Here is a 22,607-nt window from a genome sequence, read left to right as displayed (position 1 = left end):
CACTTACAAGCATATCAACCGCTTGTCCTCGCCGAAAAAAATGCAGAAAAACGCGCGCCTTGCCTTCTGCTACCTGTCCAACAGCGAGGGCAGATATGTGGCAAGCTCTAAGCCGTGCAGGCGCACCGTGGCCGAGCAGCTGGAGGAGAGATGCCTTCCTTGGCAGCTCCCTGCAGAGTGCGCAAGACCAGAGTGGCCGCGCCGCCGTTGTCAGTGGACGACATGCAGTTGCCGAGCCACGGAGAACACGTTGCTTTGCGATGTGCACCCGCCTCGTGGTAAAAAACGCAAACAGTGGCCCTGTGGCGCAACGGATAACGCGTCTGACTACGGATCAGAAGATTCCAGGTTCGAATCCTGGCAGGGTCGGCATTTTGTTAGTTGCGGGCGCGTAGCTAGGCAGTGGATTCGAATGTCTCCACCTTCGTGGAGTGCAATGTTAATCCTGAGCATCTCGCAGCTGCATCTCGAGACGATTGCGGTAAATATCGCTTCGTGCAAGCGTCAGCGTAGCGTCAGTCGAGCAAAGTCGAGACAAGTCAAGCTGAGAGATGTTACGCACTTAATTAAACGGTAGGCGCGGGAAACCGACGCAGACAACGCTTTCCAAGTGTCCCATGTCACGCACCGAAGAGCGCGGACGGCTCCACGCAGCAGAGTGGCGCAGTGGAAGCGTGCTGGGCCCATAACCCAGAGGTCCGTGGATCGAAACCACGCTCTGCTAAAATTATTCTTTTTCTTGGGTGCCTCGAGCTCGATCATTAAGCCTGGGGTGAGCTGATTCAGCGTCAACAGCAACCCCTGTAAGTCGTGGAACGACGACGTCGTGTGAAGAATGCGAGAAACACTTCCTAAGACGCAGACTTTCTTACGATTTTGCAGTAACTACATTCCTTGATCGCAACGTTAATGTCCTTTGGGGCCACGCGTGCAACTTTCGCGATATAAAAATCGCACCTCCCCGGCGGGGAATCGAACCCCGGTCTCCCGCGTGACAGGCGGGGATACTAACCACTATACTACCGAGGAACACGCGATCGGTGACTATAATGCACGCACACTTATCTTTCTCAAGCAGGTGATACATCTCAACTCTCGCGTCCCGATGCTTTCAGAGTCAGCTGCTACGAAATAAAAGTATGCCCCAGGTGAGGCTCGAACTCACAACCCCGGCATTGCTCACGGCTACTGCCTTATAAGTACCGTGCGCTAACCAATCGCGCCACTGGGGCTACAGCAGAGAGCTTTCAGTTAGCGATACTCACTTTGCTGCCAACCTGTTGTGGCTGCACACCCGTCATAAGATCGTCCCCTGCGGCCATACTGCGAATTTAGCACCTGTCTACGACTGCCTCATTCGATTCTTGCTTCATATGCTACACTTACAAGCATATCAACCGCTTGTCCTCGCCGAAAAAAATGCAGAAAAACGCGCGCCTTGCCTTCTGCTACCTGTCCAACAGCGAGGGCAGATGTGTGGCAAGCTCTAAGCCGTGCAGGCGCACCGTGGCCGAGCAGCTGGAGGAGAGATGCCTTCCTTGGCAGCTCCCTGCAGAGTGCGCAAGACCAGAGTGGCCGCGCCGCCGTTGTCAGTGGACGACATGCAGTTGCCGAGCCACGGAGAACACGTTGCTTTGCGATGTGCACCCGCCTCGTGGTAAAAAACGCAAACAGTGGCCCTGTGGCGCAACGGATAACGCGTCTGACTACGGATCAGAAGATTCCAGGTTCGAATCCTGGCAGGGTCGGCATTTTGTTAGTTGCGGGCGCGTAGCTAGGCAGTGGATTCGAATGTCTCCACCTTCGTGGAGTGCAATGTTAATCCTGAGCATCTCGCAGCTGCATCTCGAGACGATTGCGGTAAATATCGCTTCGTGCAAGCGTCAGCGTAGCGTCAGTCGAGCAAAGTCGAGACAAGTCAAGCTGAGAGATGTTACGCACTTAATTAAACGGTAGGCGCGGGAAACCGACGCAGACAACGCTTTCCAAGTGTCCCATGTCACGCACCGAAGAGCGCGGACGGCTCCACGCAGCAGAGTGGCGCAGTGGAAGCGTGCTGGGCCCATAACCCAGAGGTCCGTGGATCGAAACCACGCTCTGCTAAAATTATTCTTTTTCTTGGGTGCCTCGAGCTCGATCATTAAGCCTGGGGTGAGCTGATTCAGCGTCAACAGCAACCCCTGTAAGTCGTGGAACGACGACGTCGTGTGAAGAATGCGAGAAACACTTCCTAAGACGCAGACTTTCTTACGATTTTGCAGTAACTACATTCCTTGATCGCAACGTTAATGTCCTTTGGGGCCACGCGTGCAACTTTCGCGATATAAAAATCGCACCTCCCCGGCGGGGAATCGAACCCCGGTCTCCCGCGTGACAGGCGGGGATACTAACCACTATACTACCGAGGAACACGCGATCGGTGACTATAATGCACGCACACTTATCTTTCTCAAGCAGGTGATACATCTCAACTCTCGCGTCCCGATGCTTTCAGAGTCAGCTGCTACGAAATAAAAGTATGCCCCAGGTGAGGCTCGAACTCACAACCCCGGCATTGCTCACGGCTACTGCCTTATAAGTACCGTGCGCTAACCAATTGCGCCACTGGGGCTACAGCAGAGAGCTTTCAGTTAGCGATACTCACTTTGCTGCCAACCTGTTGTGGCTGCACACCCGTCATAAGATCGTCACCTGCGGCCATACTGCGAATTTAGCACCTGTCTACGACTGCCTCATTCGATTCTTGCTTCATATGCTACACTTACAAGCATATCAACCGCTTGTCCTCGCCGAAAAAAATGCAGAAAAACGCGCGCCTTGCCTTCTGCTACCTGTCCAACAGCGAGGGCAGATGTGTGGCAAGCTCTAAGCCGTGCAGGCGCACCGTGGCCGAGCAGCTGGAGGAGAGATGCCTTCCTTGGCAGCTCCCTGCAGAGTGCGCAAGACCAGAGTGGCCGCGCCGCCGTTGTCAGTGGACGACATGCAGTTGCCGAGCCACGGAGAACACGTTGCTTTGCGATGTGCACCCGCCTCGTGGTAAAAAACGCAAACAGTGGCCCTGTGGCGCAACGGATAACGCGTCTGACTACGGATCAGAAGATTCCAGGTTCGAATCCTGGCAGGGTCGGCATTTTGTTAGTTGCGGGCGCGTAGCTAGGCAGTGGATTCGAATGTCTCCACCTTCGTGGAGTGCAATGTTAATCCTGAGCATCTCGCAGCTGCATCTCGAGACGATTGCGGTAAATATCGCTTCGTGCAAGCGTCAGCGTAGCGTCAGTCGAGCAAAGTCGAGACAAGTCAAGCTGAGAGATGTTACGCACTTAATTAAACGGTAGGCGCGGGAAACCGACGCAGACAACGCTTTCCAAGTGTCCCATGTCACGCACCGAAGAGCGCGGACGGCTCCACGCAGCAGAGTGGCGCAGTGGAAGCGTGCTGGGCCCATAACCCAGAGGTCCGTGGATCGAAACCACGCTCTGCTAAAATTATTCTTTTTCTTGGGTGCCTCGAGCTCGATCATTAAGCCTGGGGTGAGCTGATTCAGCGTCAACAGCAACCCCTGTAAGTCGTGGAACGACGACGTCGTGTGAAGAATGCGAGAAACACTTCCTAAGACGCAGACTTTCTTACGATTTTGCAGTAACTACATTCCTTGATCGCAACGTTAATGTCCTTTGGGGCCACGCGTGCAACTTTCGCGATATAAAAATCGCACCTCCCCGGCGGGGAATCGAACCCCGGTCTCCCGCGTGACAGGCGGGGATACTAACCACTATACTACCGAGGAACACGCGATCGGTGACTATAATGCACGCACACTTATCTTTCTCAAGCAGGTGATACATCTCAACTCTCGCGTCCCGATGCTTTCAGAGTCAGCTGCTACGAAATAAAAGTATGCCCCAGGTGAGGCTCGAACTCACAACCCCGGCATTGCTCACGGCTACTGCCTTATAAGTACCGTGCGCTAACCAATTGCGCCACTGGGGCTACAGCAGAGAGCTTTCAGTTAGCGATACTCACTTTGCTGCCAACCTGTTGTGGCTGCACACCCGTCATAAGATCGTCACCTGCGGCCATACTGCGAATTTAGCACCTGTCTACGACTGCCTCATTCGATTCTTGCTTCATATGCTACACTTACAAGCATATCAACCGCTTGTCCTCGCCGAAAAAAATGCAGAAAAACGCGCGCCTTGCCTTCTGCTACCTGTCCAACAGCGAGGGCAGATGTGTGGCAAGCTCTAAGCCGTGCAGGCGCACCGTGGCCGAGCAGCTGGAGGAGAGATGCCTTCCTTGGCAGCTCCCTGCAGAGTGCGCAAGACCAGAGTGGCCGCGCCGCCGTTGTCAGTGGACGACATGCAGTTGCCGAGCCACGGAGAACACGTTGCTTTGCGATGTGCACCCGCCTCGTGGTAAAAAACGCAAACAGTGGCCCTGTGGCGCAACGGATAACGCGTCTGACTACGGATCAGAAGATTCCAGGTTCGAATCCTGGCAGGGTCGGCATTTTGTTAGTTGCGGGCGCGTAGCTAGGCAGTGGATTCGAATGTCTCCACCTTCGTGGAGTGCAATGTTAATCCTGAGCATCTCGCAGCTGCATCTCGAGACGATTGCGGTAAATATCGCTTCGTGCAAGCGTCAGCGTAGCGTCAGTCGAGCAAAGTCGAGACAAGTCAAGCTGAGAGATGTTACGCACTTAATTAAACGGTAGGCGCGGGAAACCGACGCAGACAACGCTTTCCAAGTGTCCCATGTCACGCACCGAAGAGCGCGGACGGCTCCACGCAGCAGAGTGGCGCAGTGGAAGCGTGCTGGGCCCATAACCCAGAGGTCCGTGGATCGAAACCACGCTCTGCTAAAATTATTCTTTTTCTTGGGTGCCTCGAGCTCGATCATTAAGCCTGGGGTGAGCTGATTCAGCGTCAACAGCAACCCCTGTAAGTCGTGGAACGACGACGTCGTGTGAAGAATGCGAGAAACACTTCCTAAGACGCAGACTTTCTTACGATTTTGCAGTAACTACATTCCTTGATCGCAACGTTAATGTCCTTTGGGGCCACGCGTGCAACTTTCGCGATATAAAAATCGCACCTCCCCGGCGGGGAATCGAACCCCGGTCTCCCGCGTGACAGGCGGGGATACTAACCACTATACTACCGAGGAACACGCGATCGGTGACTATAATGCACGCACTCTTATCTTTCTCAAGCAGGTGATACATCTCAACTCTCGCGTCCCGATGCTTTCAGAGTCAGCTGCTACGAAATAAAAGTATGCCCCAGGTGAGGCTCGAACTCACAACCCCGGCATTGCTCACGGCTACTGCCTTATAAGTACCGTGCGCTAACCAATTGCGCCACTGGGGCTACAGCAGAGAGCTTTCAGTTAGCGATACTCACTTTGCTGCCAACCTGTTGTGGCTGCACACCCGTCATAAGATCGTCCCCTGCGGCCATACTGCGAATTTAGCACCTGTCTACGACTGCCTCATTCGATTCTTGCTTCATATGCTACACTTACAAGCATATCAACCGCTTGTCCTCGCCGAAAAAAATGCAGAAAAACGCGCGCCTTGCCTTCTGCTACCTGTCCAACAGCGAGGGCAGATGTGTGGCAAGCTCTAAGCCGTGCAGGCGCACCGTGGCCGAGCAGCTGGAGGAGAGATGCCTTCCTTGGCAGCTCCCTGCAGAGTGCGCAAGACCAGAGTGGCCGCGCCGCCGTTGTCAGTGGACGACATGCAGTTGCCGAGCCACGGAGAACACGTTGCTTTGCGATGTGCACCCGCCTCGTGGTAAAAAACGCAAACAGTGGCCCTGTGGCGCAACGGATAACGCGTCTGACTACGGATCAGAAGATTCCAGGTTCGAATCCTGGCAGGGTCGGCATTTTGTTAGTTGCGGGCGCGTAGCTAGGCAGTGGATTCGAATGTCTCCACCTTCGTGGAGTGCAATGTTAATCCTGAGCATCTCGCAGCTGCATCTCGAGACGATTGCGGTAAATATCGCTTCGTGCAAGCGTCAGCGTAGCGTCAGTCGAGCAAAGTCGAGACAAGTCAAGCTGAGAGATGTTACGCACTTAATTAAACGGTAGGCGCGGGAAACCGACGCAGACAACGCTTTCCAAGTGTCCCATGTCACGCACCGAAGAGCGCGGACGGCTCCACGCAGCAGAGTGGCGCAGTGGAAGCGTGCTGGGCCCATAACCCAGAGGTCCGTGGATCGAAACCACGCTCTGCTAAAATTATTCTTTTTCTTGGGTGCCTCGAGCTCGATCATTAAGCCTGGGGTGAGCTGATTCAGCGTCAACAGCAACCCCTGTAAGTCGTGGAACGACGACGTCGTGTGAAGAATGCGAGAAACACTTCCTAAGACGCAGACTTTCTTACGATTTTGCAGTAACTACATTCCTTGATCGCAACGTTAATGTCCTTTGGGGCCACGCGTGCAACTTTCGCGATATAAAAATCGCACCTCCCCGGCGGGGAATCGAACCCCGGTCTCCCGCGTGACAGGCGGGGATACTAACCACTATACTACCGAGGAACACGCGATCGGTGACTATAATGCACGCACACTTATCTTTCTCAAGCAGGTGATACATCTCAACTCTCGCGTCCCGATGCTTTCAGAGTCAGCTGCTACGAAATAAAAGTATGCCCCAGGTGAGGCTCGAACTCACAACCCCGGCATTGCTCACGGCTACTGCCTTATAAGTACCGTGCGCTAACCAATTGCGCCACTGGGGCTACAGCAGAGAGCTTTCAGTTAGCGATACTCACTTTGCTGCCAACCTGTTGTGGCTGCACACCCGTCATAAGATCGTCACCTGCGGCCATACTGCGAATTTAGCACCTGTCTACGACTGCCTCATTCGATTCTTGCTTCATATGCTACACTTACAAGCATATCAACCGCTTGTCCTCGCCGAAAAAAATGCAGAAAAACGCGCGCCTTGCCTTCTGCTACCTGTCCAACAGCGAGGGCAGATGTGTGGCAAGCTCTAAGCCGTGCAGGCGCACCGTGGCCGAGCAGCTGGAGGAGAGATGCCTTCCTTGGCAGCTCCCTGCAGAGTGCGCAAGACCAGAGTGGCCGCGCCGCCGTTGTCAGTGGACGACATGCAGTTGCCGAGCCACGGAGAACACGTTGCTTTGCGATGTGCACCCGCCTCGTGGTAAAAAACGCAAACAGTGGCCCTGTGGCGCAACGGATAACGCGTCTGACTACGGATCAGAAGATTCCAGGTTCGAATCCTGGCAGGGTCGGCATTTTGTTAGTTGCGGGCGCGTAGCTAGGCAGTGGATTCGAATGTCTCCACCTTCGTGGAGTGCAATGTTAATCCTGAGCATCTCGCAGCTGCATCTCGAGACGATTGCGGTAAATATCGCTTCGTGCAAGCGTCAGCGTAGCGTCAGTCGAGCAAAGTCGAGACAAGTCAAGCTGAGAGATGTTACGCACTTAATTAAACGGTAGGCGCGGGAAACCGACGCAGACAACGCTTTCCAAGTGTCCCATGTCACGCACCGAAGAGCGCGGACGGCTCCACGCAGCAGAGTGGCGCAGTGGAAGCGTGCTGGGCCCATAACCCAGAGGTCCGTGGATCGAAACCACGCTCTGCTAAAATTATTCTTTTTCTTGGGTGCCTCGAGCTCGATCATTAAGCCTGGGGTGAGCTGATTCAGCGTCAACAGCAACCCCTGTAAGTCGTGGAACGACGACGTCGTGTGAAGAATGCGAGAAACACTTCCTAAGACGCAGACTTTCTTACGATTTTGCAGTAACTACATTCCTTGATCGCAACGTTAATGTCCTTTGGGGCCACGCGTGCAACTTTCGCGATATAAAAATCGCACCTCCCCGGCGGGGAATCGAACCCCGGTCTCCCGCGTGACAGGCGGGGATACTAACCACTATACTACCGAGGAACACGCGATCGGTGACTATAATGCACGCACTCTTATCTTTCTCAAGCAGGTGATACATCTCAACTCTCGCGTCCCGATGCTCTCAGAGTCAGCTGCTACGAAATAAAAGTATGCCCCAGGTGAGGCTCGAACTCACAACCCCGGCATTGCTCACGGCTACTGCCTTATAAGTACCGTGCGCTAACCAATTGCGCCACTGGGGCTACAGCAGAGAGCTTTCAGTTAGCGATACTCACTTTGCTGCCAACCTGTTGTGGCTGCACACCCGTCATAAGATCGTCCCCTGCGGCCATACTGCGAATTTAGCACCTGTCTACGACTGCCTCATTCGATTCTTGCTTCATATGCTACACTTACAAGCATATCAACCGCTTGTCCTCGCCGAAAAAAATGCAGAAAAACGCGCGCCTTGCCTTCTGCTACCTGTCCAACAGCGAGGGCAGATGTGTGGCAAGCTCTAAGCCGTGCAGGCGCACCGTGGCCGAGCAGCTGGAGGAGAGATGCCTTCCTTGGCAGCTCCCTGCAGAGTGCGCAAGACCAGAGTGGCCGCGCCGCCGTTGTCAGTGGACGACATGCAGTTGCCGAGCCACGGAGAACACGTTGCTTTGCGATGTGCACCCGCCTCGTGGTAAAAAACGCAAACAGTGGCCCTGTGGCGCAACGGATAACGCGTCTGACTACGGATCAGAAGATTCCAGGTTCGAATCCTGGCAGGGTCGGCATTTTGTTAGTTGCGGGCGCGTAGCTAGGCAGTGGATTCGAATGTCTCCACCTTCGTGGAGTGCAATGTTAATCCTGAGCATCTCGCAGCTGCATCTCGAGACGATTGCGGTAAATATCGCTTCGTGCAAGCGTCAGCGTAGCGTCAGTCGAGCAAAGTCGAGACAAGTCAAGCTGAGAGATGTTACGCACTTAATTAAACGGTAGGCGCGGGAAACCGACGCAGACAACGCTTTCCAAGTGTCCCATGTCACGCACCGAAGAGCGCGGACGGCTCCACGCAGCAGAGTGGCGCAGTGGAAGCGTGCTGGGCCCATAACCCAGAGGTCCGTGGATGGAAACCACGCTCTGCTAAAATTATTCTTTTTCTTGGGTGCCTCGAGCTCGATCATTAAGCCTGGGGTGAGCTGATTCAGCGTCAACAGCAACCCCTGTAAGTCGTGAAACGACGACGTCGTGTGAAGAATGCGAGAAACACTTCCTAAGACGCAGACTTTCTTACGATTTTGCAGTAACTACATTCCTTGATCGCAACGTTAATGTCCTTTGGGGCCACGCGTGCAACTTTCGCGATATAAAAATCGCACCTCCCCGGCGGGGAATCGAACCCCGGTCTCCCGCGTGACAGGCGAGGATACTAACCACTATACTACCGAGGAACACGCGATCGGTGACTATAATGCACGCACTCTTATCTTTCTCAAGCAGGTGATACATCTCAACTCTCGCGTCCCGATGCTTTCAGAGTCAGCTGCTACGAAATAAAAGTATGCCCCAGGTGAGGCTCGAACTCACAACCCCGGCATTGCTCACGGCTACTGCCTTATAAGTACCGTGCGCTAACCAATTGCGCCACTGGGGCTACAGCAGAGAGCTTTCAGTTAGCGATACTCACTTTGCTGCCAACCTGTTGTGGCTGCACACCCGTCATAAGATCGTCACCTGCGGCCATACTGCGAATTTAGCACCTGTCTACGACTGCCTCATTCGATTCTTGCTTCATATGCTACACTTACAAGCATATCAACCGCTTGTCCTCGCCGAAAAAAATGCAGAAAAACGCGCGCCTTGCCTTCTGCTACCTGTCCAACAGCGAGGGCAGATGTGTGGCAAGCTCTAAGCCGTGCAGGCGCACCGTGGCCGAGCAGCTGGAGGAGAGATGCCTTCCTTGGCAGCTCCCTGCAGAGTGCGCAAGACCAGAGTGGCCGCGCCGCCGTTGTCAGTGGACGACATGCAGTTGCCGAGCCACGGAGAACACGTTGCTTTGCGATGTGCACCCGCCTCGTGGTAAAAAACGCAAACAGTGGCCCTGTGGCGCAACGGATAACGCGTCTGACTACGGATCAGAAGATTCCAGGTTCGAATCCTGGCAGGGTCGGCATTTTGTTAGTTGCGGGCGCGTAGCTAGGCAGTGGATTCGAATGTCTCCACCTTCGTGGAGTGCAATGTTAATCCTGAGCATCTCGCAGCTGCATCTCGAGACGATTGCGGTAAATATCGCTTCGTGCAAGCGTCAGCGTAGCGTCAGTCGAGCAAAGTCGAGACAAGTCAAGCTGAGAGATGTTACGCACTTAATTAAACGGTAGGCGCGGGAAACCGACGCAGACAACGCTTTCCAAGTGTCCCATGTCACGCACCGAAGAGCGCGGACGGCTCCACGCAGCAGAGTGGCGCAGTGGAAGCGTGCTGGGCCCATAACCCAGAGGTCCGTGGATCGAAACCACGCTCTGCTAAAATTATTCTTTTTCTTGGGTGCCTCGAGCTCGATCATTAAGCCTGGGGTGAGCTGATTCAGCGTCAACAGCAACCCCTGTAAGTCGTGAAACGACGACGTCGTGTGAAGAATGCGAGAAACACTTCCTAAGACGCAGACTTTCTTACGATTTTGCAGTAACTACATTCCTTGATCGCAACGTTAATGTCCTTTGGGGCCACGCGTGCAACTTTCGCGATATAAAAATCGCACCTCCCCGGCGGGGAATCGAACCCCGGTCTCCCGCGTGACAGGCGAGGATACTAACCACTATACTACCGAGGAACACGCGATCGGTGACTATAATGCACGCACTCTTATCTTTCTCAAGCAGGTGATACATCTCAACTCTCGCGTCCCGATGCTTTCAGAGTCAGCTGCTACGAAATAAAAGTATGCCCCAGGTGAGGCTCGAACTCACAACCCCGGCATTGCTCACGGCTACTGCCTTATAAGTACCGTGCGCTAACCAATTGCGCCACTGGGGCTACAGCAGAGAGCTTTCAGTTAGCGATACTCACTTTGCTGCCAACCTGTTGTGGCTGCACACCCGTCATAAGATCGTCACCTGCGGCCATACTGCGAATTTAGCACCTGTCTACGACTGCCTCATTCGATTCTTGCTTCATATGCTACACTTACAAGCATATCAACCGCTTGTCCTCGCCGAAAAAAATGCAGAAAAACGCGCGCCTTGCCTTCTGCTACCTGTCCAACAGCGAGGGCAGATGTGTGGCAAGCTCTAAGCCGTGCAGGCGCACCGTGGCCGAGCAGCTGGAGGAGAGATGCCTTCCTTGGCAGCTCCCTGCAGAGTGCGCAAGACCAGAGTGGCCGCGCCGCCGTTGTCAGTGGACGACATGCAGTTGCCGAGCCACGGAGAACACGTTGCTTTGCGATGTGCACCCGCCTCGTGGTAAAAAACGCAAACAGTGGCCCTGTGGCGCAACGGATAACGCGTCTGACTACGGATCAGAAGATTCCAGGTTCGAATCCTGGCAGGGTCGGCATTTTGTTAGTTGCGGGCGCGTAGCTAGGCAGTGGATTCGAATGTCTCCACCTTCGTGGAGTGCAATGTTAATCCTGAGCATCTCGCAGCTGCATCTCGAGACGATTGCGGTAAATATCGCTTCGTGCAAGCGTCAGCGTAGCGTCAGTCGAGCAAAGTCGAGACAAGTCAAGCTGAGAGATGTTACGCACTTAATTAAACGGTAGGCGCGGGAAACCGACGCAGACAACGCTTTCCAAGTGTCCCATGTCACGCACCGAAGAGCGCGGACGGCTCCACGCAGCAGAGTGGCGCAGTGGAAGCGTGCTGGGCCCATAACCCAGAGGTCCGTGGATCGAAACCACGCTCTGCTAAAATTATTCTTTTTCTTGGGTGCCTCGAGCTCGATCATTAAGCCTGGGGTGAGCTGATTCAGCGTCAACAGCAACCCCTGTAAGTCGTGGAACGACGACGTCGTGTGAAGAATGCGAGAAACACTTCCTAAGACGCAGACTTTCTTACGATTTTGCAGTAACTACATTCCTTGATCGCAACGTTAATGTCCTTTGGGGCCACGCGTGCAACTTTCGCGATATAAAAATCGCACCTCCCCGGCGGGGAATCGAACCCCGGTCTCCCGCGTGACAGGCGGGGATACTAACCACTATACTACCGAGGAACACGCGATCGGTGACTATAATGCACGCACACTTATCTTTCTCAAGCAGGTGATACATCTCAACTCTCGCGTCCCGATGCTTTCAGAGTCAGCTGCTACGAAATAAAAGTATGCCCCAGGTGAGACTCGAACTCACAACCCCGGCATTGCTCACGGCTACTGCCTTATAAGTACCGTGCGCTAACCAATTGCGCCACTGGGGCTACAGCAGAGAGCTTTCAGTTAGCGATACTCACTTTGCTGCCAACCTGTTGTGGCTGCACACCCGTCATAAGATCGTCACCTGCGGCCATACTGCGAATTTAGCACCTGTCTACGACTGCCTCATTCGATTCTTGCTTCATATGCTACACTTACAAGCATATCAACCGCTTGTCCTCGCCGAAAAAAATGCAGAAAAACGCGCGCCTTGCCTTCTGCTACCTGTCCAACAGCGAGGGCAGATGTGTGGCAAGCTCTAAGCCGTGCAGGCGCACCGTGGCCGAGCAGCTGGAGGAGAGATGCCTTCCTTGGCAGCTCCCTGCAGAGTGCGCAAGACCAGAGTGGCCGCGCCGCCGTTGTCAGTGGACGACATGCAGTTGCCGAGCCACGGAGAACACGTTGCTTTGCGATGTGCACCCGCCTCGTGGTAAAAAACGCAAACAGTGGCCCTGTGGCGCAACGGATAACGCGTCTGACTACGGATCAGAAGATTCCAGGTTCGAATCCTGGCAGGGTCGGCATTTTGTTAGTTGCGGGCGCGTAGCTAGGCAGTGGATTCGAATGTCTCCACCTTCGTGGAGTGCAATGTTAATCCTGAGCATCTCGCAGCTGCATCTCGAGACGATTGCGGTAAATATCGCTTCGTGCAAGCGTCAGCGTAGCGTCAGTCGAGCAAAGTCGAGACAAGTCAAGCTGAGAGATGTTACGCACTTAATTAAACGGTAGGCGCGGGAAACCGACGCAGACAACGCTTTCCAAGTGTCCCATGTCACGCACCGAAGAGCGCGGACGGCTCCACGCAGCAGAGTGGCGCAGTGGAAGCGTGCTGGGCCCATAACCCAGAGGTCCGTGGATCGAAACCACGCTCTGCTAAAATTATTCTTTTTCTTGGGTGCCTCGAGCTCGATCATTAAGCCTGGGGTGAGCTGATTCAGCGTCAACAGCAACCCCTGTAAGTCGTGGAACGACGACGTCGTGTGAAGAATGCGAGAAACACTTCCTAAGACGCAGACTTTCTTACGATTTTGCAGTAACTACATTCCTTGATCGCAACGTTAATGTCCTTTGGGGCCACGCGTGCAACTTTCGCGATATAAAAATCGCACCTCCCCGGCGGGGAATCGAACCCCGGTCTCCCGCGTGACAGGCGGGGATACTAACCACTATACTACCGAGGAACACGCGATCGGTGACTATAATGCACGCACACTTATCTTTCTCAAGCAGGTGATACATCTCAACTCTCGCGTCCCGATGCTTTCAGAGTCAGCTGCTACGAAATAAAAGTATGCCCCAGGTGAGGCTCGAACTCACAACCCCGGCATTGCTCACGGCTACTGCCTTATAAGTACCGTGCGCTAACCAATTGCGCCACTGGGGCTACAGCAGAGAGCTTTCAGTTAGCGATACTCACTTTGCTGCCAACCTGTTGTGGCTGCACACCCGTCATAAGATCGTCACCTGCGGCCATACTGCGAATTTAGCACCTGTCTACGACTGCCTCATTCGATTCTTGCTTCATATGCTACACTTACAAGCATATCAACCGCTTGTCCTCGCCGAAAAAAATGCAGAAAAACGCGCGCCTTGCCTTCTGCTACCTGTCCAACAGCGAGGGCAGATGTGTGGCAAGCTCTAAGCCGTGCAGGCGCACCGTGGCCGAGCAGCTGGAGGAGAGATGCCTTCCTTGGCAGCTCCCTGCAGAGTGCGCAAGACCAGAGTGGCCGCGCCGCCGTTGTCAGTGGACGACATGCAGTTGCCGAGCCACGGAGAACACGTTGCTTTGCGATGTGCACCCGCCTCGTGGTAAAAAACGCAAACAGTGGCCCTGTGGCGCAACGGATAACGCGTCTGACTACGGATCAGAAGATTCCAGGTTCGAATCCTGGCAGGGTCGGCATTTTGTTAGTTGCGGGCGCGTAGCTAGGCAGTGGATTCGAATGTCTCCACCTTCGTGGAGTGCAATGTTAATCCTGAGCATCTCGCAGCTGCATCTCGAGACGATTGCGGTAAATATCGCTTCGTGCAAGCGTCAGCGTAGCGTCAGTCGAGCAAAGTCGAGACAAGTCAAGCTGAGAGATGTTACGCACTTAATTAAACGGTAGGCGCGGGAAACCGACGCAGACAACGCTTTCCAAGTGTCCCATGTCACGCACCGAAGAGCGCGGACGGCTCCACGCAGCAGAGTGGCGCAGTGGAAGCGTGCTGGGCCCATAACCCAGAGGTCCGTGGATCGAAACCACGCTCTGCTAAAATTATTCTTTTTCTTGGGTGCCTCGAGCTCGATCATTAAGCCTGGGGTGAGCTGATTCAGCGTCAACAGCAACCCCTGTAAGTCGTGGAACGACGACGTCGTGTGAAGAATGCGAGAAACACTTCCTAAGACGCAGACTTTCTTACGATTTTGCAGTAACTACATTCCTTGATCGCAACGTTAATGTCCTTTGGGGCCACGCGTGCAACTTTCGCGATATAAAAATCGCACCTCCCCGGCGGGGAATCGAACCCCGGTCTCCCGCGTGACAGGCGGGGATACTAACCACTATACTACCGAGGAACACGCGATCGGTGACTATAATGCACGCACACTTATCTTTCTCAAGCAGGTGATACATCTCAACTCTCGCGTCCCGATGCTTTCAGAGTCAGCTGCTACGAAATAAAAGTATGCCCCAGGTGAGGCTCGAACTCACAACCCCGGCATTGCTCACGGCTACTGCCTTATAAGTACCGTGCGCTAACCAATTGCGCCACTGGGGCTACAGCAGAGAGCTTTCAGTTAGCGATACTCACTTTGCTGCCAACCTGTTGTGGCTGCACACCCGTCATAAGATCGTCACCTGCGGCCATACTGCGAATTTAGCACCTGTCTACGACTGCCTCATTCGATTCTTGCTTCATATGCTACACTTACAAGCATATCAACCGCTTGTCCTCGCCGAAAAAAATGCAGAAAAACGCGCGCCTTGCCTTCTGCTACCTGTCCAACAGCGAGGGCAGATGTGTGGCAAGCTCTAAGCCGTGCAGGCGCACCGTGGCCGAGCAGCTGGAGGAGAGATGCCTTCCTTGGCAGCTCCCTGCAGAGTGCGCAAGACCAGAGTGGCCGCGCCGCCGTTGTCAGTGGACGACATGCAGTTGCCGAGCCACGGAGAACACGTTGCTTTGCGATGTGCACCCGCCTCGTGGTAAAAAACGCAAACAGTGGCCCTGTGGCGCAACGGATAACGCGTCTGACTACGGATCAGAAGATTCCAGGTTCGAATCCTGGCAGGGTCGGCATTTTGTTAGTTGCGGGCGCGTAGCTAGGCAGTGGATTCGAATGTCTCCACCTTCGTGGAGTGCAATGTTAATCCTGAGCATCTCGCAGCTGCATCTCGAGACGATTGCGGTAAATATCGCTTCGTGCAAGCGTCAGCGTAGCGTCAGTCGAGCAAAGTCGAGACAAGTCAAGCTGAGAGATGTTACGCACTTAATTAAACGGTAGGCGCGGGAAACCGACGCAGACAACGCTTTCCAAGTGTCCCATGTCACGCACCGAAGAGCGCGGACGGCTCCACGCAGCAGAGTGGCGCAGTGGAAGCGTGCTGGGCCCATAACCCAGAGGTCCGTGGATCGAAACCACGCTCTGCTAAAATTATTCTTTTTCTTGGGTGCCTCGAGCTCGATCATTAAGCCTGGGGTGAGCTGATTCAGCGTCAACAGCAACCCCTGTAAGTCGTGGAACGACGACGTCGTGTGAAGAATGCGAGAAACACTTCCTAAGACGCAGACTTTCTTACGATTTTGCAGTAACTACATTCCTTGATCGCAACGTTAATGTCCTTTGGGGCCACGCGTGCAACTTTCGCGATATAAAAATCGCACCTCCCCGGCGGGGAATCGAACCCCGGTCTCCCGCGTGACAGGCGGGGATACTAACCACTATACTACCGAGGAACACGCGATCGGTGACTATAATGCACGCACACTTATCTTTCTCAAGCAGGTGATACATCTCAACTCTCGCGTCCCGATGCTTTCAGAGTCAGCTGCTACGAAATAAAAGTATGCCCCAGGTGAGGCTCGAACTCACAACCCCGGCATTGCTCACGGCTACTGCCTTATAAGTACCGTGCGCTAACCAATTGCGCCACTGGGGCTACAGCAGAGAGCTTTCAGTTAGCGATACTCACTTTGCTGCCAACCTGTTGTGGCTGCACACCCGTCATAAGATCGTCACCTGCGGCCATACTGCGAATTTAGCACCTGTCTACGACTGCCTCATTCGATTCTTGCTTCATATGCTACACTTACAAGCATATCAACCGCTTGTCCTCGCCGAAAAAAATGCAGAAAAACGCGCGCCTTGCCTTCTGCTACCTGTCCAACAGCGAGGGCAGATGTGTGGCAAGCTCTAAGCCGTGCAGGCGCACCGTGGCCGAGCAGCTGGAGGAGAGATGCCTTCCTTGGCAGCTCCCTGCAGAGTGCGCAAGACCAGAGTGGCCGCGCCGCCGTTGTCAGTGGACGACATGCAGTTGCCGAGCCACGGAGAACACGTTGCTTTGCGATGTGCACCCGCCTCGTGGTAAAAAACGCAAACAGTGGCCCTGTGGCGCAACGGATAACGCGTCTGACTACGGATCAGAAGATTCCAGGTTCGAATCCTGGCAGGGTCGGCATTTTGTTAGTTGCGGGCGCGTAGCTAGGCAGTGGATTCGAATGTCTCCACCTTCGTGGAGTGCAATGTTAATCCTGAGCATCTCGCAGCTGCATCTCGAGACGATTGCGGTAAATATCGCTTCGTGCAAGCGTCAGCGTAGCGTCAGTCGAGCAAAGTCGAGACAAGTCAAGCTGAGAGATGTTACGCACTTAATTAAACGGTAGGCGCGGGAAACCGACGCAGACAACGCTTTCCAAGTGTCCCATGTCACGCACCGAAGAGCGCGGACGGCTCCACGCAGCAGAGTGGCGCAGTGGAAGCGTGCTGGGCCCATAACCCAGAGGTCCGTGGATCGAAACCACGCTCTGCTAAAATTATTCTTTTTCTTGGGTGCCTCGAGCTCGATCATTAAGCCTGGGGTGAGCTGATTCAGCGTCAACAGCAACCCCTGTAAGTCGTGGAACGACGACGTCGTGTGAAGAATGCGAGAAACACTTCCTAAGACGCAGACTTTCTTACGATTTTGCAGTAACTACATTCCTTGATCGCAACGTTAATGTCCTTTGGGGCCACGCGTGCAACTTTCGCGATATAAAAATCGCACCTCCCCGGCGGGGAATCGAACCCCGGTCTCCCGCGTGACAGGCGGGGATACTAACCACTATACTACCGAGGAACACGCGATCGGTGACTATAATGCACGCACACTTATCTTTCTCAAGCAGGTGATACATCTCAACTCTCGCGTCCCGATGCTTTCAGAGTCAGCTGCTACGAAATAAAAGTATGCCCCAGGTGAGGCTCGAACTCACAACCCCGGCATTGCTCACGGCTACTGCCTTATAAGTACCGTGCGCTAACCAATTGCGCCACTGGGGCTACAGCAGAGAGCTTTCAGTTAGCGATACTCACTTTGCTGCCAACCTGTTGTGGCTGCACACCCGTCATAAGATCGTCACCTGCGGCCATACTGCGAATTTAGCACCTGTCTACGACTGCCTCATTCGATTCTTGCTTCATATGCTACACTTACAAGCATATCAACCGCTTGTCCTCGCCGAAAAAAATGCAGAAAAACGCGCGCCTTGCCTTCTGCTACCTGTCCAACAGCGAGGGCAGATGTGTGGCAAGCTCTAAGCCGTGCAGGCGCACCGTGGCCGAGCAGCTGGAGGAGAGATGCCTTCCTTGGCAGCTCCCTGCAGAGTGCGCAAGACCAGAGTGGCCGCGCCGCCGTTGTCAGTGGACGACATGCAGTTGCCGAGCCACGGAGAACACGTTGCTTTGCGATGTGCACCCGCCTCGTGGTAAAAAACGCAAACAGTGGCCCTGTGGCGCAACGGATAACGCGTCTGACTACGGATCAGAAGATTCCAGGTTCGAATCCTGGCAGGGTCGGCATTTTGTTAGTTGCGGGCGCGTAGCTAGGCAGTGGATTCGAATGTCTCCACCTTCGTGGAGTGCAATGTTAATCCTGAGCATCTCGCAGCTGCATCTCGAGACGATTGCGGTAAATATCGCTTCGTGCAAGCGTCAGCGTAGCGTCAGTCGAGCAAAGTCGAGACAAGTCAAGCTGAGAGATGTTACGCACTTAATTAAACGGTAGGCGCGGGAAACCGACGCAGACAACGCTTTCCAAGTGTCCCATGTCACGCACCGAAGAGCGCGGACGGCTCCACGCAGCAGAGTGGCGCAGTGGAAGCGTGCTGGGCCCATAACCCAGAGGTCCGTGGATCGAAACCACGCTCTGCTAAAATTATTCTTTTTCTTGGGTGCCTCGAGCTCGATCATTAAGCCTGGGGTGAGCTGATTCAGCGTCAACAGCAACCCCTGTAAGTCGTGGAACGACGACGTCGTGTGAAGAATGCGAGAAACACTTCCTAAGACGCAGACTTTCTTACGATTTTGCAGTAACTACATTCCTTGATCGCAACGTTAATGTCCTTTGGGGCCACGCGTGCAACTTTCGCGATATAAAAATCGCACCTCCCCGGCGGGGAATCGAACCCCGGTCTCCCGCGTGACAGGCGGGGATACTAACCACTATACTACCGAGGAACACGCGATCGGTGACTATAATGCACGCACACTTATCTTTCTCAAGCAGGTGATACATCTCAACTCTCGCGTCCCGATGCTTTCAGAGTCAGCTGCTACGAAATAAAAGTATGCCCCAGGTGAGGCTCGAACTCACAACCCCGGCATTGCTCACGGCTACTGCCTTATAAGTACCGTGCGCTAACCAATTGCGCCACTGGGGCTACAGCAGAGAGCTTTCAGTTAGCGATACTCACTTTGCTGCCAACCTGTTGTGGCTGCACACCCGTCATAAGATCGTCACCTGCGGCCATACTGCGAATTTAGCACCTGTCTACGACTGCCTCATTCGATTCTTGCTTCATATGCTACACTTACAAGCATATCAACCGCTTGTCCTCGCCGAAAAAAATGCAGAAAAACGCGCGCCTTGCCTTCTGCTACCTGTCCAACAGCGAGGGCAGATGTGTGGCAAGCTCTAAGCCGTGCAGGCGCACCGTGGCCGAGCAGCTGGAGGAGAGATGCCTTCCTTGGCAGCTCCCTGCAGAGTGCGCAAGACCAGAGTGGCCGCGCCGCCGTTGTCAGTGGACGACATGCAGTTGCCGAGCCACGGAGAACACGTTGCTTTGCGATGTGCACCCGCCTCGTGGTAAAAAACGCAAACAGTGGCCCTGTGGCGCAACGGATAACGCGTCTGACTACGGATCAGAAGATTCCAGGTTCGAATCCTGGCAGGGTCGGCATTTTGTTAGTTGCGGGCGCGTAGCTAGGCAGTGGATTCGAATGTCTCCACCTTCGTGGAGTGCAATGTTAATCCTGAGCATCTCGCAGCTGCATCTCGAGACGATTGCGGTAAATATCGCTTCGTGCAAGCGTCAGCGTAGCGTCAGTCGAGCAAAGTCGAGACAAGTCAAGCTGAGAGATGTTACGCACTTAATTAAACGGTAGGCGCGGGAAACCGACGCAGACAACGCTTTCCAAGTGTCCCATGTCACGCACCGAAGAGCGCGGACGGCTCCACGCAGCAGAGTGGCGCAGTGGAAGCGTGCTGGGCCCATAACCCAGAGGTCCGTGGATCGAAACCACGCTCTGCTAAAATTATTCTTTTTCTTGGGTGCCTCGAGCTCGATCATTAAGCCTGGGGTGAGCTGATTCAGCGTCAACAGCAACCCCTGTAAGTCGTGAAACGACGACGTCGTGTGAAGAATGCGAGAAACACTTCCTAAGACGCAGACTTTCTTACGATTTTGCAGTAACTACATTCCTTGATCGCAACGTTAATGTCCTTTGGGGCCACGCGTGCAACTTTCGCGATATAAAAATCGCACCTCCCCGGCGGGGAATCGAACCCCGGTCTCCCGCGTGACAGGCGGGGATACTAACCACTATACTACCGAGGAACACGCGATCGGTGACTATAATGCACGCACACTTATCTTTCTCAAGCAGGTGATACATCTCAACTCTCGCGTCCCGATGCTTTCAGAGTCAGCTGCTACGAAATAAAAGTATGCCCCAGGTGAGGCTCGAACTCACAACCCCGGCATTGCTCACGGCTACTGCCTTATAAGTACCGTGCGCTAACCAATTGCGCCACTGGGGCTACAGCAGAGAGCTTTCAGTTAGCGATACTCACTTTGCTGCCAACCTGTTGTGGCTGCACACCCGTCATAAGATCGTCACCTGCGGCCATACTGCGAATTTAGCACCTGTCTACGACTGCCTCATTCGATTCTTGCTTCATATGCTACACTTACAAGCATATCAACCGCTTGTCCTCGCCGAAAAAAATGCAGAAAAACGCGCGCCTTGCCTTCTGCTACCTGTCCAACAGCGAGGGCAGATGTGTGGCAAGCTCTAAGCCGTGCAGGCGCACCGTGGCCGAGCAGCTGGAGGAGAGATGCCTTCCTTGGCAGCTCCCTGCAGAGTGCGCAAGACCAGAGTGGCCGCGCCGCCGTTGTCAGTGGACGACATGCAGTTGCCGAGCCACGGAGAACACGTTGCTTTGCGATGTGCACCCGCCTCGTGGTAAAAAACGCAAACAGTGGCCCTGTGGCGCAACGGATAACGCGTCTGACTACGGATCAGAAGATTCCAGGTTCGAATCCTGGCAGGGTCGGCATTTTGTTAGTTGCGGGCGCGTAGCTAGGCAGTGGATTCGAATGTCTCCACCTTCGTGGAGTGCAATGTTAATCCTGAGCATCTCGCAGCTGCATCTCGAGACGATTGCGGTAAATATCGCTTCGTGCAAGCGTCAGCGTAGCGTCAGTCGAGCAAAGTCGAGACAAGTCAAGCTGAGAGATGTTACGCACTTAATTAAACGGTAGGCGCGGGAAACCGACGCAGACAACGCTTTCCAAGTGTCCCATGTCACGCACCGAAGAGCGCGGACGGCTCCACGCAGCAGAGTGGCGCAGTGGAAGCGTGCTGGGCCCATAACCCAGAGGTCCGTGGATCGAAACCACGCTCTGCTAAAATTATTCTTTTTCTTGGGTGCCTCGAGCTCGATCATTAAGCCTGGGGTGAGCTGATTCAGCGTCAACAGCAACCCCTGTAAGTCGTGAAACGACGACGTCGTGTGAAGAATGCGAGAAACACTTCCTAAGACGCAGACTTTCTTACGATTTTGCAGTAACTACATTCCTTGATCGCAACGTTAATGTCCTTTGGGGCCACGCGTGCAACTTTCGCGATATAAAAATCGCACCTCCCCGGCGGGGAATCGAACCCCGGTCTCCCGCGTGACAGGCGGGGATACTAACCACTATACTACCGAGGAACACGCGATCGGTGACTATAATGCACGCACACTTATCTTTCTCAAGCAGGTGATACATCTCAACTCTCGCGTCCCGATGCTTTCAGAGTCAGCTGCTACGAAATAAAAGTATGCCCCAGGTGAGGCTCGAACTCACAACCCCGGCATTGCTCACGGCTACTGCCTTATAAGTACCGTGCGCTAACCAATTGCGCCACTGGGGCTACAGCAGAGAGCTTTCAGTTAGCGATACTCACTTTGCTGCCAACCTGTTGTGGCTGCACACCCGTCATAAGATCGTCACCTGCGGCCATACTGCGAATTTAGCACCTGTCTACGACTGCCTCATTCGATTCTTGCTTCATATGCTACACTTACAAGCATATCAACCGCTTGTCCTCGCCGAAAAAAATGCAGAAAAACGCGCGCCTTGCCTTCTGCTACCTGTCCAACAGCGAGGGCAGATGTGTGGCAAGCTCTAAGCCGTGCAGGCGCACCGTGGCCGAGCAGCTGGAGGAGAGATGCCTTCCTTGGCAGCTCCCTGCAGAGTGCGCAAGACCAGAGTGGCCGCGCCGCCGTTGTCAGTGGACGACATGCAGTTGCCGAGCCACGGAGAACACGTTGCTTTGCGATGTGCACCCGCCTCGTGGTAAAAAACGCAAACAGTGGCCCTGTGGCGCAACGGATAACGCGTCTGACTACGGATCAGAAGATTCCAGGTTCGAATCCTGGCAGGGTCGGCATTTTGTTAGTTGCGGGCGCGTAGCTAGGCAGTGGATTCGAATGTCTCCACCTTCGTGGAGTGCAATGTTAATCCTGAGCATCTCGCAGCTGCATCTCGAGACGATTGCGGTAAATATCGCTTCGTGCAAGCGTCAGCGTAGCGTCAGTCGAGCAAAGTCGAGACAAGTCAA

General features: G+C 54.1%; 64 non-coding genes across 64 annotated transcripts; 32 read left to right on the top strand and 32 right to left on the bottom strand.

The window, feature by feature from the left end:
• The first annotated feature begins 296 nt into the window (after positions 1 to 296).
• Trnar-acg (transfer RNA arginine (anticodon ACG)) lies at positions 297 to 369 on the top strand. Its single transcript has one exon. It is a non-coding gene; the product is annotated as a tRNA-Arg (tRNA).
• A 283-nt stretch (positions 370 to 652) lies between these two features.
• On the top strand, positions 653 to 724 carry Trnam-cau (transfer RNA methionine (anticodon CAU)). Its single transcript has one exon. It is a non-coding gene; the product is annotated as a tRNA-Met (tRNA).
• A 233-nt stretch (positions 725 to 957) lies between these two features.
• Trnad-guc (transfer RNA aspartic acid (anticodon GUC)) lies at positions 958 to 1,029 on the bottom strand. The gene has a single exon. It is a non-coding gene; the product is annotated as a tRNA-Asp (tRNA).
• A 111-nt stretch (positions 1,030 to 1,140) lies between these two features.
• On the bottom strand, positions 1,141 to 1,232 carry Trnai-uau (transfer RNA isoleucine (anticodon UAU)). Its single transcript is given in 2 exon segments — positions 1,141 to 1,176; positions 1,195 to 1,232. It is a non-coding gene; the product is annotated as a tRNA-Ile (tRNA).
• A 443-nt stretch (positions 1,233 to 1,675) lies between these two features.
• Positions 1,676 to 1,748, top strand: Trnar-acg (transfer RNA arginine (anticodon ACG)). The gene has a single exon. It is a non-coding gene; the product is annotated as a tRNA-Arg (tRNA).
• A 283-nt stretch (positions 1,749 to 2,031) lies between these two features.
• Positions 2,032 to 2,103, top strand: Trnam-cau (transfer RNA methionine (anticodon CAU)). Its single transcript has one exon. It is a non-coding gene; the product is annotated as a tRNA-Met (tRNA).
• A 233-nt stretch (positions 2,104 to 2,336) lies between these two features.
• Positions 2,337 to 2,408, bottom strand: Trnad-guc (transfer RNA aspartic acid (anticodon GUC)). Its single transcript has one exon. It is a non-coding gene; the product is annotated as a tRNA-Asp (tRNA).
• A 111-nt stretch (positions 2,409 to 2,519) lies between these two features.
• Positions 2,520 to 2,611, bottom strand: Trnai-uau (transfer RNA isoleucine (anticodon UAU)). The gene is given in 2 exon segments: positions 2,520 to 2,555; positions 2,574 to 2,611. It is a non-coding gene; the product is annotated as a tRNA-Ile (tRNA).
• A 443-nt stretch (positions 2,612 to 3,054) lies between these two features.
• On the top strand, positions 3,055 to 3,127 carry Trnar-acg (transfer RNA arginine (anticodon ACG)). The gene has a single exon. It is a non-coding gene; the product is annotated as a tRNA-Arg (tRNA).
• Positions 3,128 to 3,410: 283 nt separating this feature from the next.
• Positions 3,411 to 3,482, top strand: Trnam-cau (transfer RNA methionine (anticodon CAU)). The gene has a single exon. It is a non-coding gene; the product is annotated as a tRNA-Met (tRNA).
• Positions 3,483 to 3,715: 233 nt separating this feature from the next.
• Positions 3,716 to 3,787, bottom strand: Trnad-guc (transfer RNA aspartic acid (anticodon GUC)). Its single transcript has one exon. It is a non-coding gene; the product is annotated as a tRNA-Asp (tRNA).
• A 111-nt stretch (positions 3,788 to 3,898) lies between these two features.
• Positions 3,899 to 3,990, bottom strand: Trnai-uau (transfer RNA isoleucine (anticodon UAU)). The gene is given in 2 exon segments: positions 3,899 to 3,934; positions 3,953 to 3,990. It is a non-coding gene; the product is annotated as a tRNA-Ile (tRNA).
• Positions 3,991 to 4,433: 443 nt separating this feature from the next.
• On the top strand, positions 4,434 to 4,506 carry Trnar-acg (transfer RNA arginine (anticodon ACG)). Its single transcript has one exon. It is a non-coding gene; the product is annotated as a tRNA-Arg (tRNA).
• A 283-nt stretch (positions 4,507 to 4,789) lies between these two features.
• On the top strand, positions 4,790 to 4,861 carry Trnam-cau (transfer RNA methionine (anticodon CAU)). The gene has a single exon. It is a non-coding gene; the product is annotated as a tRNA-Met (tRNA).
• A 233-nt stretch (positions 4,862 to 5,094) lies between these two features.
• Positions 5,095 to 5,166, bottom strand: Trnad-guc (transfer RNA aspartic acid (anticodon GUC)). Its single transcript has one exon. It is a non-coding gene; the product is annotated as a tRNA-Asp (tRNA).
• Positions 5,167 to 5,277: 111 nt separating this feature from the next.
• Trnai-uau (transfer RNA isoleucine (anticodon UAU)) lies at positions 5,278 to 5,369 on the bottom strand. The gene is given in 2 exon segments: positions 5,278 to 5,313; positions 5,332 to 5,369. It is a non-coding gene; the product is annotated as a tRNA-Ile (tRNA).
• A 443-nt stretch (positions 5,370 to 5,812) lies between these two features.
• Trnar-acg (transfer RNA arginine (anticodon ACG)) lies at positions 5,813 to 5,885 on the top strand. The gene has a single exon. It is a non-coding gene; the product is annotated as a tRNA-Arg (tRNA).
• A 283-nt stretch (positions 5,886 to 6,168) lies between these two features.
• On the top strand, positions 6,169 to 6,240 carry Trnam-cau (transfer RNA methionine (anticodon CAU)). Its single transcript has one exon. It is a non-coding gene; the product is annotated as a tRNA-Met (tRNA).
• A 233-nt stretch (positions 6,241 to 6,473) lies between these two features.
• On the bottom strand, positions 6,474 to 6,545 carry Trnad-guc (transfer RNA aspartic acid (anticodon GUC)). Its single transcript has one exon. It is a non-coding gene; the product is annotated as a tRNA-Asp (tRNA).
• Positions 6,546 to 6,656: 111 nt separating this feature from the next.
• Trnai-uau (transfer RNA isoleucine (anticodon UAU)) lies at positions 6,657 to 6,748 on the bottom strand. The gene is given in 2 exon segments: positions 6,657 to 6,692; positions 6,711 to 6,748. It is a non-coding gene; the product is annotated as a tRNA-Ile (tRNA).
• A 443-nt stretch (positions 6,749 to 7,191) lies between these two features.
• Positions 7,192 to 7,264, top strand: Trnar-acg (transfer RNA arginine (anticodon ACG)). The gene has a single exon. It is a non-coding gene; the product is annotated as a tRNA-Arg (tRNA).
• Positions 7,265 to 7,547: 283 nt separating this feature from the next.
• Positions 7,548 to 7,619, top strand: Trnam-cau (transfer RNA methionine (anticodon CAU)). Its single transcript has one exon. It is a non-coding gene; the product is annotated as a tRNA-Met (tRNA).
• Positions 7,620 to 7,852: 233 nt separating this feature from the next.
• Trnad-guc (transfer RNA aspartic acid (anticodon GUC)) lies at positions 7,853 to 7,924 on the bottom strand. The gene has a single exon. It is a non-coding gene; the product is annotated as a tRNA-Asp (tRNA).
• A 111-nt stretch (positions 7,925 to 8,035) lies between these two features.
• On the bottom strand, positions 8,036 to 8,127 carry Trnai-uau (transfer RNA isoleucine (anticodon UAU)). Its single transcript is given in 2 exon segments — positions 8,036 to 8,071; positions 8,090 to 8,127. It is a non-coding gene; the product is annotated as a tRNA-Ile (tRNA).
• Positions 8,128 to 8,570: 443 nt separating this feature from the next.
• On the top strand, positions 8,571 to 8,643 carry Trnar-acg (transfer RNA arginine (anticodon ACG)). Its single transcript has one exon. It is a non-coding gene; the product is annotated as a tRNA-Arg (tRNA).
• Positions 8,644 to 9,231: 588 nt separating this feature from the next.
• Trnad-guc (transfer RNA aspartic acid (anticodon GUC)) lies at positions 9,232 to 9,303 on the bottom strand. The gene has a single exon. It is a non-coding gene; the product is annotated as a tRNA-Asp (tRNA).
• Positions 9,304 to 9,414: 111 nt separating this feature from the next.
• On the bottom strand, positions 9,415 to 9,506 carry Trnai-uau (transfer RNA isoleucine (anticodon UAU)). Its single transcript is given in 2 exon segments — positions 9,415 to 9,450; positions 9,469 to 9,506. It is a non-coding gene; the product is annotated as a tRNA-Ile (tRNA).
• A 443-nt stretch (positions 9,507 to 9,949) lies between these two features.
• On the top strand, positions 9,950 to 10,022 carry Trnar-acg (transfer RNA arginine (anticodon ACG)). Its single transcript has one exon. It is a non-coding gene; the product is annotated as a tRNA-Arg (tRNA).
• Positions 10,023 to 10,305: 283 nt separating this feature from the next.
• Trnam-cau (transfer RNA methionine (anticodon CAU)) lies at positions 10,306 to 10,377 on the top strand. Its single transcript has one exon. It is a non-coding gene; the product is annotated as a tRNA-Met (tRNA).
• A 233-nt stretch (positions 10,378 to 10,610) lies between these two features.
• On the bottom strand, positions 10,611 to 10,682 carry Trnad-guc (transfer RNA aspartic acid (anticodon GUC)). The gene has a single exon. It is a non-coding gene; the product is annotated as a tRNA-Asp (tRNA).
• Positions 10,683 to 10,793: 111 nt separating this feature from the next.
• Positions 10,794 to 10,885, bottom strand: Trnai-uau (transfer RNA isoleucine (anticodon UAU)). The gene is given in 2 exon segments: positions 10,794 to 10,829; positions 10,848 to 10,885. It is a non-coding gene; the product is annotated as a tRNA-Ile (tRNA).
• A 443-nt stretch (positions 10,886 to 11,328) lies between these two features.
• Positions 11,329 to 11,401, top strand: Trnar-acg (transfer RNA arginine (anticodon ACG)). The gene has a single exon. It is a non-coding gene; the product is annotated as a tRNA-Arg (tRNA).
• A 283-nt stretch (positions 11,402 to 11,684) lies between these two features.
• On the top strand, positions 11,685 to 11,756 carry Trnam-cau (transfer RNA methionine (anticodon CAU)). Its single transcript has one exon. It is a non-coding gene; the product is annotated as a tRNA-Met (tRNA).
• A 233-nt stretch (positions 11,757 to 11,989) lies between these two features.
• Positions 11,990 to 12,061, bottom strand: Trnad-guc (transfer RNA aspartic acid (anticodon GUC)). The gene has a single exon. It is a non-coding gene; the product is annotated as a tRNA-Asp (tRNA).
• A 111-nt stretch (positions 12,062 to 12,172) lies between these two features.
• Positions 12,173 to 12,264, bottom strand: Trnai-uau (transfer RNA isoleucine (anticodon UAU)). Its single transcript is given in 2 exon segments — positions 12,173 to 12,208; positions 12,227 to 12,264. It is a non-coding gene; the product is annotated as a tRNA-Ile (tRNA).
• A 443-nt stretch (positions 12,265 to 12,707) lies between these two features.
• Trnar-acg (transfer RNA arginine (anticodon ACG)) lies at positions 12,708 to 12,780 on the top strand. The gene has a single exon. It is a non-coding gene; the product is annotated as a tRNA-Arg (tRNA).
• Positions 12,781 to 13,063: 283 nt separating this feature from the next.
• On the top strand, positions 13,064 to 13,135 carry Trnam-cau (transfer RNA methionine (anticodon CAU)). Its single transcript has one exon. It is a non-coding gene; the product is annotated as a tRNA-Met (tRNA).
• Positions 13,136 to 13,368: 233 nt separating this feature from the next.
• Positions 13,369 to 13,440, bottom strand: Trnad-guc (transfer RNA aspartic acid (anticodon GUC)). Its single transcript has one exon. It is a non-coding gene; the product is annotated as a tRNA-Asp (tRNA).
• A 111-nt stretch (positions 13,441 to 13,551) lies between these two features.
• Positions 13,552 to 13,643, bottom strand: Trnai-uau (transfer RNA isoleucine (anticodon UAU)). Its single transcript is given in 2 exon segments — positions 13,552 to 13,587; positions 13,606 to 13,643. It is a non-coding gene; the product is annotated as a tRNA-Ile (tRNA).
• A 443-nt stretch (positions 13,644 to 14,086) lies between these two features.
• Trnar-acg (transfer RNA arginine (anticodon ACG)) lies at positions 14,087 to 14,159 on the top strand. The gene has a single exon. It is a non-coding gene; the product is annotated as a tRNA-Arg (tRNA).
• A 283-nt stretch (positions 14,160 to 14,442) lies between these two features.
• Trnam-cau (transfer RNA methionine (anticodon CAU)) lies at positions 14,443 to 14,514 on the top strand. The gene has a single exon. It is a non-coding gene; the product is annotated as a tRNA-Met (tRNA).
• A 233-nt stretch (positions 14,515 to 14,747) lies between these two features.
• Positions 14,748 to 14,819, bottom strand: Trnad-guc (transfer RNA aspartic acid (anticodon GUC)). Its single transcript has one exon. It is a non-coding gene; the product is annotated as a tRNA-Asp (tRNA).
• Positions 14,820 to 14,930: 111 nt separating this feature from the next.
• Trnai-uau (transfer RNA isoleucine (anticodon UAU)) lies at positions 14,931 to 15,022 on the bottom strand. Its single transcript is given in 2 exon segments — positions 14,931 to 14,966; positions 14,985 to 15,022. It is a non-coding gene; the product is annotated as a tRNA-Ile (tRNA).
• Positions 15,023 to 15,465: 443 nt separating this feature from the next.
• Trnar-acg (transfer RNA arginine (anticodon ACG)) lies at positions 15,466 to 15,538 on the top strand. The gene has a single exon. It is a non-coding gene; the product is annotated as a tRNA-Arg (tRNA).
• Positions 15,539 to 15,821: 283 nt separating this feature from the next.
• On the top strand, positions 15,822 to 15,893 carry Trnam-cau (transfer RNA methionine (anticodon CAU)). The gene has a single exon. It is a non-coding gene; the product is annotated as a tRNA-Met (tRNA).
• A 233-nt stretch (positions 15,894 to 16,126) lies between these two features.
• Trnad-guc (transfer RNA aspartic acid (anticodon GUC)) lies at positions 16,127 to 16,198 on the bottom strand. The gene has a single exon. It is a non-coding gene; the product is annotated as a tRNA-Asp (tRNA).
• A 111-nt stretch (positions 16,199 to 16,309) lies between these two features.
• Trnai-uau (transfer RNA isoleucine (anticodon UAU)) lies at positions 16,310 to 16,401 on the bottom strand. The gene is given in 2 exon segments: positions 16,310 to 16,345; positions 16,364 to 16,401. It is a non-coding gene; the product is annotated as a tRNA-Ile (tRNA).
• A 443-nt stretch (positions 16,402 to 16,844) lies between these two features.
• Positions 16,845 to 16,917, top strand: Trnar-acg (transfer RNA arginine (anticodon ACG)). The gene has a single exon. It is a non-coding gene; the product is annotated as a tRNA-Arg (tRNA).
• Positions 16,918 to 17,200: 283 nt separating this feature from the next.
• On the top strand, positions 17,201 to 17,272 carry Trnam-cau (transfer RNA methionine (anticodon CAU)). The gene has a single exon. It is a non-coding gene; the product is annotated as a tRNA-Met (tRNA).
• Positions 17,273 to 17,505: 233 nt separating this feature from the next.
• On the bottom strand, positions 17,506 to 17,577 carry Trnad-guc (transfer RNA aspartic acid (anticodon GUC)). Its single transcript has one exon. It is a non-coding gene; the product is annotated as a tRNA-Asp (tRNA).
• Positions 17,578 to 17,688: 111 nt separating this feature from the next.
• On the bottom strand, positions 17,689 to 17,780 carry Trnai-uau (transfer RNA isoleucine (anticodon UAU)). The gene is given in 2 exon segments: positions 17,689 to 17,724; positions 17,743 to 17,780. It is a non-coding gene; the product is annotated as a tRNA-Ile (tRNA).
• A 443-nt stretch (positions 17,781 to 18,223) lies between these two features.
• On the top strand, positions 18,224 to 18,296 carry Trnar-acg (transfer RNA arginine (anticodon ACG)). Its single transcript has one exon. It is a non-coding gene; the product is annotated as a tRNA-Arg (tRNA).
• A 283-nt stretch (positions 18,297 to 18,579) lies between these two features.
• Positions 18,580 to 18,651, top strand: Trnam-cau (transfer RNA methionine (anticodon CAU)). Its single transcript has one exon. It is a non-coding gene; the product is annotated as a tRNA-Met (tRNA).
• Positions 18,652 to 18,884: 233 nt separating this feature from the next.
• Trnad-guc (transfer RNA aspartic acid (anticodon GUC)) lies at positions 18,885 to 18,956 on the bottom strand. Its single transcript has one exon. It is a non-coding gene; the product is annotated as a tRNA-Asp (tRNA).
• Positions 18,957 to 19,067: 111 nt separating this feature from the next.
• Positions 19,068 to 19,159, bottom strand: Trnai-uau (transfer RNA isoleucine (anticodon UAU)). Its single transcript is given in 2 exon segments — positions 19,068 to 19,103; positions 19,122 to 19,159. It is a non-coding gene; the product is annotated as a tRNA-Ile (tRNA).
• A 443-nt stretch (positions 19,160 to 19,602) lies between these two features.
• On the top strand, positions 19,603 to 19,675 carry Trnar-acg (transfer RNA arginine (anticodon ACG)). Its single transcript has one exon. It is a non-coding gene; the product is annotated as a tRNA-Arg (tRNA).
• Positions 19,676 to 19,958: 283 nt separating this feature from the next.
• Positions 19,959 to 20,030, top strand: Trnam-cau (transfer RNA methionine (anticodon CAU)). The gene has a single exon. It is a non-coding gene; the product is annotated as a tRNA-Met (tRNA).
• Positions 20,031 to 20,263: 233 nt separating this feature from the next.
• Positions 20,264 to 20,335, bottom strand: Trnad-guc (transfer RNA aspartic acid (anticodon GUC)). The gene has a single exon. It is a non-coding gene; the product is annotated as a tRNA-Asp (tRNA).
• Positions 20,336 to 20,446: 111 nt separating this feature from the next.
• Positions 20,447 to 20,538, bottom strand: Trnai-uau (transfer RNA isoleucine (anticodon UAU)). The gene is given in 2 exon segments: positions 20,447 to 20,482; positions 20,501 to 20,538. It is a non-coding gene; the product is annotated as a tRNA-Ile (tRNA).
• Positions 20,539 to 20,981: 443 nt separating this feature from the next.
• Trnar-acg (transfer RNA arginine (anticodon ACG)) lies at positions 20,982 to 21,054 on the top strand. Its single transcript has one exon. It is a non-coding gene; the product is annotated as a tRNA-Arg (tRNA).
• A 283-nt stretch (positions 21,055 to 21,337) lies between these two features.
• Trnam-cau (transfer RNA methionine (anticodon CAU)) lies at positions 21,338 to 21,409 on the top strand. The gene has a single exon. It is a non-coding gene; the product is annotated as a tRNA-Met (tRNA).
• A 233-nt stretch (positions 21,410 to 21,642) lies between these two features.
• On the bottom strand, positions 21,643 to 21,714 carry Trnad-guc (transfer RNA aspartic acid (anticodon GUC)). The gene has a single exon. It is a non-coding gene; the product is annotated as a tRNA-Asp (tRNA).
• Positions 21,715 to 21,825: 111 nt separating this feature from the next.
• On the bottom strand, positions 21,826 to 21,917 carry Trnai-uau (transfer RNA isoleucine (anticodon UAU)). The gene is given in 2 exon segments: positions 21,826 to 21,861; positions 21,880 to 21,917. It is a non-coding gene; the product is annotated as a tRNA-Ile (tRNA).
• Positions 21,918 to 22,360: 443 nt separating this feature from the next.
• Trnar-acg (transfer RNA arginine (anticodon ACG)) lies at positions 22,361 to 22,433 on the top strand. The gene has a single exon. It is a non-coding gene; the product is annotated as a tRNA-Arg (tRNA).
• The last annotated feature ends 174 nt before the right edge of the window (positions 22,434 to 22,607 follow it).

The sequence above is a fragment of the Schistocerca nitens genome, chromosome 9, assembly GCF_023898315.1.
Source record: "Schistocerca nitens isolate TAMUIC-IGC-003100 chromosome 9, iqSchNite1.1, whole genome shotgun sequence".
NCBI classification, from domain to species: Eukaryota; Metazoa; Arthropoda; class Insecta; order Orthoptera; family Acrididae; genus Schistocerca; species Schistocerca nitens.
Note: the sequence above shows the minus strand (reverse complement) of the source record. Positions and strands in the feature narration are given on the sequence as shown.